Source organism: Narcine bancroftii, chromosome 5 (genome assembly GCF_036971445.1).
Source record: "Narcine bancroftii isolate sNarBan1 chromosome 5, sNarBan1.hap1, whole genome shotgun sequence".
Taxonomy (NCBI): Eukaryota; Metazoa; Chordata; class Chondrichthyes; order Torpediniformes; family Narcinidae; genus Narcine; species Narcine bancroftii.
The window spans coordinates 118,570,689-118,580,352 of record NC_091473.1 but is presented as its reverse complement, the minus strand read 5'-3'; positions in this window follow the sequence as shown (position 1 = coordinate 118,580,352).

Genomic DNA, 9,664 nt, shown 5'->3' with positions numbered 1-9,664 from the left:
AATCCAAATTACAATTTGTTCAATCAGAAGTTAAATACTTAGGTCATCTGGTAAGTCAGGGAACTAGGAAAATAAGTCCAGAGGGGATACGTGGTATTCTACAGATCCCACCTCCCAAGAATGCCCAAGAACTTAGGAAATTCCTTGGTTTAGTGGGATACTGTAGAATCTGGATTGAAAATTATTCTAGCCTGGTCAGATTCCTCTATGATAAACTCACGATTCTAGGGGGCAAAGCTGTTGTCTGGACAGAGGAAGACATTAAAGATTTTAACTTGGCGAAACAGCGACCTAAATAAGCCATTTGACCTATATACCAATGCGAAAGGAGGTGTAGCCACCGGAGTACTAACACAAGACAGGGCAGGCTGTAGACAGCCAGTTGCTTTTCTGTCAAAATTTTTAGACCCTGTTTGTCGTGGTTGGCCAGAATGTGTGCAAGCCATCGCAGCCACTGCTATTTTAGTTGAGGAAGGACAAAAGATTACGTTTGGTGCCCCGATGATAGTTCACACCCCTCACACAGTCCGCAATATTCTCTTACAACGTGCTGGAAGGTCGCTTACAGACTCTAGAATTTTAAAATATGAAGCGATCATAATGGATAGGGATGATTTGACCCTGATTACGAATAAAGAACACAATCCAGCAGCTTTCTTGGTTTCTCCAAATTCTGACAATACCATAAATGATTTAGAGCATGTATGTTTAGAGGTAATAGATTTACAGACCAAAATTAGAGAGGATTTAAGCGATGAGCCTTTACAGGAGGGTGAAAGGTGGTTTATTGATGGATCTTCCCATTGCATTGATGGCACTCGTTATAGCGGGTATAGTGTAGTGGATGGGAAGGAAGGAGTAGTGATTGAAGCCGGTCGCCTTCCCGGTCATTGGTCAGCACAATCTTGTGAATTGTATGCCCTCTGTAGAGCTCTCCAGGGTCTAGAGAACAAGGTGGGCACGATCTACACAGACTCAAAGTACGCTTTTGGTGTAGTGCACACCTTTGGGAAGATCAGGAAAGAGCGGGGAATGATAACTGGAAAAGGACAAAAGTTGATCCATGAAAACTTAATTGTCCAATTTCTAGATGCTCTTACATTACCTGAGGAAATAGCTGTAGTTCATGTACGAAGCCATCAAAGTGGTGACAGTCCTGAAGCACAGGGGAACAGACAGGCAGATGCAGCTGCCAAACAGGCTGCGCTCACAGAGAAAATAGACATGCAGCTGTTACTGCCCACCCCACTTGAGGTTAAAAAGACTCCCATCTTTTCACGGGAAGAGGAGGTTTACATGAAAGACCAGGGAATGCGTCAAACTGTTGATGGGTTGTGGACGGCAGAAGGACATCAAGTACTGAACAAAGCCTTGGCTTGGCAAATTATTGATCAGCTACACCAGCAGACACACTGGGGAACACAGGCACTTGTGGATACTTTTGTACGGTCTTTTCATTGCTCGGGAATATACACTATAGCCAAACAAAGTACTCGGGGTTGTCCAATCTGTCAGAGAGTAAATAAGAAAGTCATGTGCCAGGTAATGCCTGGCGGTTGCGATATAGCTGTATGCCCGTTTCAACGGATACAAATTGATTTTACGGAATTACCTAAGATAGGGGTTTACAAATACCTCCTGGTGATGGTAGATCATTTCACACGATGGGTTGAGGCTTTCCCGACCCCTAATGATCGTGCCAGCACCGTTATCAGGATACTACTGGAGTCTGTGATTCCACGATATGGTATGATTCAAACCATTGACTCAGATCGAGGTACACATTTTACCTCTCAGGTACTCCAGGGTGTGTGCAAAATACTGGGAATAGATTGGCAGCTACATACCCCATGGCACCCCCAGAGCTCAGGCCGTGTTGAACAAATTAATCAGACCTTGAAAAATCAGCTCACTCGACTTCATGAGGACACTAGCCTCTCCTGGATTAAATGCTTACCCTTAGCTTTAATTAGGACTCGCACAGCTCCTCGTAAGGACCTTGCTGTCTCACCATATGAAATGATGTTTGGTCTTCCTTACATGGGATTCCACACTGATACCCCTATCCCTGAGGCTAATGACCAGTACATATCTAAATATTTACAGGGACTTTCTACTTCTCTCCATGACTTACGACAGAAAGGCTTATTAGCTCAAAACCCACCCCTGGAGCATCCTATTCATTTTATTAAATCTGGTGATTGGGTATATGTAAAAGCATGGCAAGATCACCAACTAAAACCTGTCTGGGATGGCCCCTATTGTGTACTTTTGATTACAGACACTGCCGTGCGAACGAAAGAAAAGGGATGGAGCCACATCCAACGAATTAAACGAGCTGCTGAACCACAGACTAACGACATTGATAATCTACCCTCCACCTGGCGTGCAGTCCTTCATCCTTCTGATCTGAAAGTTACACTACGCCGGTAAAAAGTGCTGTAATGTTGTTTTTACCATTTGCTGTTTTGTTTACTTGTTGGTTCCCAATTTCTGGGAAATCACCAAATTGCTCACTATGTATTAAGTCCTCCTGGAATAGGGGCAGCAGAGGTGACAATTATTTACCTTTAGAATGTAGAAGGGCGCAGGTATAGAGTATAGTCATAATGGGGTATGGGTTAATATAGGATCCCAACATGGACCAGGGGAACAGAACGGCCCTAGGGGAGTAGACTTGGTTTGTATTCCGGCCTCTACAGGTATTAAAAAGAGGAGTTTTAAAGGGATAGCACAAAGAAGATGGTGGGACAATGACAGACAGAATGTTAGTCAGGATTGTACATGTAGCAGAGATAGAGTGAATACATATGCTAATGTTCGCAGACAAGCTGCAACTCACAGGTTAAGTGATAAGAAACACCCCTCCCCAACTTGGTCTCCTGTAAAGCATCCTTTGGGTCACACAGACATTCGGAATGTTAAGCACCACCTCGGTAAGGGGAGTTCCAGCTGTAAACGATGTAAGCTTCTCCAGAACACCACAGCTGCTTGGCATTTAAATTGTTTAATCAGACTCCAGGCAGCCTTGGAGATCATCACCGAACAGACAGCGATGGCCCTGAATTTATGGGCTGAAGAAAGACGACAGATACGAGCCACAGTTCAACAAAACCGCCTGGCTCTCGATTATTCATTGGCTGCTGAAGGCAGCGTTTGTAAAAGACTGGTTAATGACAATGCGCACAACGGTCAGGCGGTTAAAGACACTTCTTCAGGAGTTCAAAAATCTTCCCATGCCCAGGTTCAGACTTGGCAACCTCGATCCGGTGTGGGATGGACTAGACTTTTTATTGGTAACTGGAGTCTGATACCCACAGCCCTTATAGCAGCTGGACTTGCTATTCTGGCCATTATGGTGCTCCCCTGCCTAAAGACTTGTGTGCAGTATTTAATTCAACGGACCCTTCATCAGATCACTATAACCCAAAGGATGTATGTTTCCCTAATTCTGTCTGATGATGCTGAGACTGCAGTTCGTTTACTGACCAGCTGGGAAAAAGACCAAGTTTACAAGTAATACATTCCAGTTGAGAATTCACGAAGCGTAGTTAAAAGAAAAGTGAGGATTGTGAGAGATAAGTAAAACTGATATAAAAATATGAAAGATGAGGAAACTAGTATGGATATATGTGTAATGAATAAAGCCAGTATGAATAGGATAAGAATAGATATTAGAATGTAGGAAGTAAAGTTAGTCTGAATAAGATAAGGGTCTTCTAGCCTTAGACAGAATTAGCAAGTTCTGCATATAAGAAGGTTGTAGCCCTGAGAGTCGGGAAGGTGTGAATTAGAACAAAGGCAGGTTTGTGAATAAGGACAATGAAATGATGGGACACCAACAGGATACCCCCTGGTCCTCCAAGTTCACAGAAACAGCACATAGGCAGACAGGATTGCCTAATGCCAAACTCATCCAGGAGGCAGAAGAATGTAAGGGGGAGGGTATTTCTATACTGAAATCAACTGTAGAAAAGTTGGGTGAGCCCCAGTGTATGTGTGTATTCCCAGGGTAAGGGGAAGGGACCCAACTTTGCATTGTTGTATAATAAATGTTCTTTGTTCTCAATTTTTGTCTCGAGCAAATTCTGTGAAGGTACATCTGTTTCTCACATTCTGGTAACATAGAAGTAACAGGCTTGATGACTACTGCCCCGTGTCTCTGACCTCCACCAATATGAAATGCTTCAAACGCCTGATGATGGAATGAAACCATACCTCGTACAACCTCTCCAGAACCCTGGGCAATTGCAGTAGAATCACACTGTTCTCAAATTCAATCCCTCTAAGAAAGGCCCACATTCCGTTTTCCTTCTTTAATTTCCTGCAAACGAACCTTTTGTTATTCCTGTACAAGCACTCAAAGAACAATGGCAAGCTGAAATGTTTCACTACTGAGCGACACAGTTAGCACAGCACTTACAATGTCTGAGAATAGGGTTCATATAAGGTGCTGTCTGTGTCCGGATGCTCCTGTTTCCTCTCACCCTTCAACACGTATCAGGGTTGTAGGCCAATCAGGTGTAATTGGGTGGCATAGGCTCATGGGCCGAAAGGGCCCGTAAATGTGCTGTATGTCTAAATTTTCAACTTTAAATATTAGTCCAATTTTACTACTTTTCCTTCTGAAGTGGATGACTTCACATTAATTTTTATTGCATTCCTTCTGGCAGACCCTTGTATCACCAGCAAACTCGGATAATCTACACATGGTCTCCTGCTCCATTTATGTATTTTTTGAACAGTGTGGGCCCATCACCAATTCCTGCGGCACTTTACTAACCATTAATTGCCAAGAGAAACATCAATGTATCCCAACTCTCAGCTTTGATCGGGTTCACTAATGCTCTCTCTGTGCTAATAAATAGTACCCACAACATACATCATGCATCCTTATCTTAAGAAGTCTTTAGTGCACCCTTTTCTTATGCAGAAATGTCTTGTGTATTGAAGTAACTAAGATGCAAAATAAACTCAAGATGCTCAAAGTTAATAAAATATTAAATCTAAATCTCTTTACTGGTTACACTAATTCTTTTTCTTTCATTATCCCTGACTATCCTAGATTGCTCTTGTGGTGTCTGTTTACTGTGGAGCTTTTGAAAGATTTGGAAGTGGGCTTCTTTTTCTTTCTGGTATAATAAATGACACAAGAGGGAGAGAAATAATCCATGAAGGAGACCAGAAATAATTTAAGATTTTTGAAATCAGACTAATGAAATTAGTAATGATATCACTCGTGTTAAATATATTTGGGTTTTCTTCAACTGACATTTACACTTCCTCTGTCTTGGTTTATTCAGTCCCATACGATTACAGTCTGAAGAGAAACAAAAGATTCTGCTTGACATGACCTCATTGCAAATGATTGGCCACCAGACGTTTTCTTCAGACTCATCAAACAATTGCCACCCTAAGGTAGGATTTAACCACAACAAGCTCTAACTATGTAAAACAATTTCCTCACGAGGGTTTGAACTCATAAATTATTTTACTCAATGTTTTAACATAATTTTGATTTTTTTTTGGATCTGGCCCATTTTCAATGTGTGTTCTGTGGACGAATTATTGTGATTTCTTTAATTTTGTATTGAATATTTCTTCTTGCACCTTAACATTTCCTTTACTGTGTCAATAATTTGGCCAAGAGTCCAACAGTCAATCTGTTCCCTGAGGTTCTGGAATGGAAGTTAACACGTGGACAATTAAAGTTAAAACTTGCATACTGTTCTGTGGATTATACTATCCAGATTTTTACATGATTTAATAAAAGCAAGATTTTGATTGTGAAATAATAACAAAAATCTAATAAACCAAAAATGCAACATAATGGAGCAATTTAATTCCAAGAAATAGAATGTTTGAGAGCAGGAGAGGGATTACAGCCCTTATATTTTCGTTCAGGATTACAATGCAACTACTGAGGTCTATTTGCATGCCAGCAAGAAAATAACTCCCAGAGTTTGCAGATTGTGTTATTGCAGGCAGAATAGATTAATGAAGTATTTGCAAATTGTTTTAGCTTCATTCTGAACTTAATGTAGGTATTGTTAGATCCCTTAGCCTTTGAAAACTGACAAAGGAATGTGAGGTAAATTGGAGCCGTAGTTCAACTGGGTATTTAAAGTTGGCATTGTCCCATCTGATTAAAATCTCAGCAATTGCAGCTGCTGTCTCAGCTCCCCCTGGGAAATAATTTGGCAGAGAGTGGACTGGTGTGGATGCACCTTTTATTTTCTAACTCGGAGACTTTGAAACTGACGTGACGAGAATGGGACGTAGATTGGGGCTGTGGTGCAGCACATCAGATGAAGAAGCCCATTGGCCTCTGAAGCAACAAACACTGTGCTGTGACAGGAGCAGCATATGCAAAGACAAAAGGTGCACAGCGACCAAGTTGCAACAAAAGCCCATGCTATTGGGCTTGTAGACTCTGGCTTAGCTTTCTTGACCTCTCAACGAACAGTCATAATAATGAAAATAATGATGCACAATGTATATATGTATCAAAATTCTTACTTGCTGTAGCTGATCAGGAACTTGTTGAAATTATACAGTAAAATTCCCATTATCCGGAATTCAAGCAACCAGCAAAAAAAAATGGAGTTGATAAATACATTTTAAAAATTCACATAAATAAGAACAAATAAAAATGGAAATTAAAGTTTAAAATTGTAAAAGTAAACATTCTTTGAAGTAATATATAAACCTTTGGTGAAGATGGCAGATGAATGCCTTGGTCGTGCTTTGCTCATAGCAGGTGTTTAAATAAAGTAGTGATTCAATAAAATGGCGATGCTCAGGATGAAGAGCTGATTGATGCTGCTCACCATTGGCTGCCTCCTTAGTAAGAGTCTTAGTAATAGGCTCGCTCCCTGCTTAGTAAGAGTCGTTATCTTCATTAGTATATTTTTAAGTATATTAGTAAGGCTTTATCTGTAAACTTGAAGGATGGTGGGGGGGGGGGTTAATTATTTATTATGTTATTGTTCATCTTCTGGGTGGCTCAGTGGAGATTCAGCAATATTTAAATGTTTTCAAAGAATGTGACTGAAAATAAAGCAACATGCTTTAAAGAAAATATATTCTTGCAAGTGAAGTTTGTTCATTGTGGGTACAGTATAGTATCTATGTCTTTTAAAATATCTTGATAATGTTGATGCATTAGTTAGGCATTGTAAGAGTGAGTCTCAAGCACCCAGAAAATGCACATATCTGGCCTCTACCAATAGGTGTCAGATACCAAGGGTTTTACTGTATAACAATAAACATAATTGAATTAAAAAGATAATAAATACATAAAAATTCACAGTCATCCTAGCACAAAAGAAAGTGATTGGAAATAGTGCAGACAAACCTTTTGTGGTGTCAGAGTAGTCCGTGATTCATTTAACAAGGGGAGGTTCAAGTGTCTGATAGGGTGTTGGTTTTCAGGCATCTGTACCTCTGCCAAAAGGTTGGAGTGAGCAGAGGTTGTGACCAGAGTATTGAGGGTCCTTTATGATGTTGGCTACTTTTTTGAAGCTGTGCCTCACAGAGATGTCTGCAATGGATGGGAGGTCAGAGCCTGTGATGGTCCTGGCTATATTTGCTACCTTCTGCAGCCTCTAAATTCCTGGGCACACAATTTACTAAACTAGGCTGTGATGCAACCAATCAGTACACTTCCGATAGAGCACCTGTAGAAATTTGATATCTTCGACTTCTTAGAAATTAGAGGTGTTGGTGTGCCTTCTTTGAGGTCGCCTCGATGTGCTGGCTCAGGAGAGGACTTCTGAAATATAAACTCTAGAAACTTGAAGGTTCTGGCATTCTTCACCTCCTCTCATCAATGCGGACATGTGCAAGGTTCCTTGGCCTCTCTTTCCTAAAATCAACAATATGCTTTTTGGTCTTGGTGATTCTTGTTGTTCTGGCACCACCCAACCAAGTTCTTGACTCAATCCTGTATTTTGACTCATGATCTCCAGTTGTTCATCGGCAAATTTGTAGATTGAGATGGAGTTGATCTTGGCTGTACAATCATGGTGTACAAGGAATAGAATAGGGGACTTAACATAGCCTTGGGGAGCTCCTGTGTTGATGTTCAGCAGGGAGGAGGTGATGTTGCCGATCTGTACTGATTTGGGGGTCGGTAATAAGAAAGTCAGGGATCCAGTTTCAGAAGGTCAGGTAGAATCCCAGATCTTTTAGCTTGGTCATATATTTTGGAGGAATAATGGTATCGAAAGAACCAAAGACTTGTTGATCTAAACCAAGGCTTTTATTAGCAAAATACAGGAGCTCTTCACAGGTGGCCGACCAGTCCGGAATGATCCGACCTGGCTAGGGACACAACCCTTTAAGGCCCAGACAATAGGCGTGGCTTAGCTCTCAGCCAATCGCTGTAAGCACAGTCTAGATACAGTAGCTATATACACTATGTACATTGGTGATAGATCTGTACTATCACAGGTATAAAACACTGAGTTGTAGTCATGATGTAGGTGTTTATATGGTCTAGGTAAACTAATGTAGAATGGAGGGCCAATGAGAAGGGGTTTGCTTTTGACCTGTTGAGACTATAGGCGAATTCAAGTATTTCCTGAGATAGAAGTTGATTTGCTCCTTAACTAACCTGTTGAAGCACTTCATCACAGAACATAGAAATCAACAGCACGGTACAGGCCCTTCAGCCCACAGTGTTGTGCTGACCAAATTTCTTTCTTTGGCTTGGCTTCGCGGACGAAGATTTATGGAGGGGGTAAAAAGTCCACATCAGCTGCAGACTCGTTTGTGGCTGACAAGTCCGATGCGGGACAGGCAGACACGATTGCAGCGGTTGCAGGGGAAAATTGGTTGGTTGGGGATGGGTGTTGGGTTTTTCCTCCTATGCCTTTTGTCAGTGAGGTAGGCTCTGCGGTCTTCTTCAAAGGAGGTTGCTGCCCGCCAAACTGTGAGGCGCCAAGATGCACGGTTTGAGGCGATATCAGCCCACTGGCGGTGGTCAATGTGGCAGGCACCAAGAGATTTCTTTAGGCAGTCCTTGTACCTTTTCTTTGGTGCACCTCTGTCACGGTGGCCAGTGGAGAGCTCGCCATATAACACGATCTTGGGAAGGCGATGGTCCTCCATTCTGGAGACGTGACCCATCCAGCGCAGCTGGATCTTCAGCTGTCGACCTCTGCCATCTCGAGTACTTCGACGTTAGGGATGTAAGCACTCCAATGGATGTTGAGGATGGAGCGGAGACAACGCTGGTGGAAGCGTTCTAGGAGCCGTAGGTGGTGCCGGTAGAGGACCCATGATTCGGAGCCGAACAGGAGTGTGGGTATGACAACGGCTCTGTATACGCTTATCTTTGTGAGGTTTTTCAGTTGGTTGTTTTTCCAGACTCTTTTGTGTAGTCTTCCAAAGGCGCTATTTGCCTTGGCGAGTCTGTTGTCTATCTCATTGTCGATCCTTGCATCTGATGAAATGGTGCAGCCGAGATAGGTAAACTGGTTGACCGTTTTGAGTTTTGTGTGCCCAATGGAGATGTGGGGGGGCTGGTAATCATGGTGGGGAGCTGGCTGATGGAGGACCTCAGTTTTCTTCAGGCTGACTTCCAGGCCAAACATTTTGGCAGTTTCCGCAAAGCAGGACGTCAAGCGCTGAAGAGCTGGCTCTGAATGGGCAACTAAAG